This window comes from Capsicum annuum, chromosome 12 (assembly GCF_002878395.1).
Source record: "Capsicum annuum cultivar UCD-10X-F1 chromosome 12, UCD10Xv1.1, whole genome shotgun sequence".
NCBI classification, from domain to species: domain Eukaryota; kingdom Viridiplantae; phylum Streptophyta; class Magnoliopsida; order Solanales; family Solanaceae; genus Capsicum; species Capsicum annuum.
In genome coordinates this window covers 219,808,566-219,808,822 of record NC_061122.1, presented here as the reverse complement: position 1 = coordinate 219,808,822, position 257 = coordinate 219,808,566, and positions in this window count along the sequence as shown.

Here is a 257-nt window from a genome sequence, read left to right as displayed (position 1 = left end):
TATATATAAGTGAGGATAAGCTGCTGAAGCAGGCAGTTTAGCTTGTGGACAACATGCCTGCTTCAGCAGCTTCAGCTTGTGGACGACATGCCTGCGTCAGCAGCTACAACCGTGATTTGTTATATAATCCTTAATTAATTATTATAAGTTATTTTTGTATTAGAAAATTAATAATATTAAATTAAAAAAGTAAGATACGCCCTCTAATATTTTTGTTCCCTCAACATCATGTAGAAGAGGATTGATAAGAGGAATAT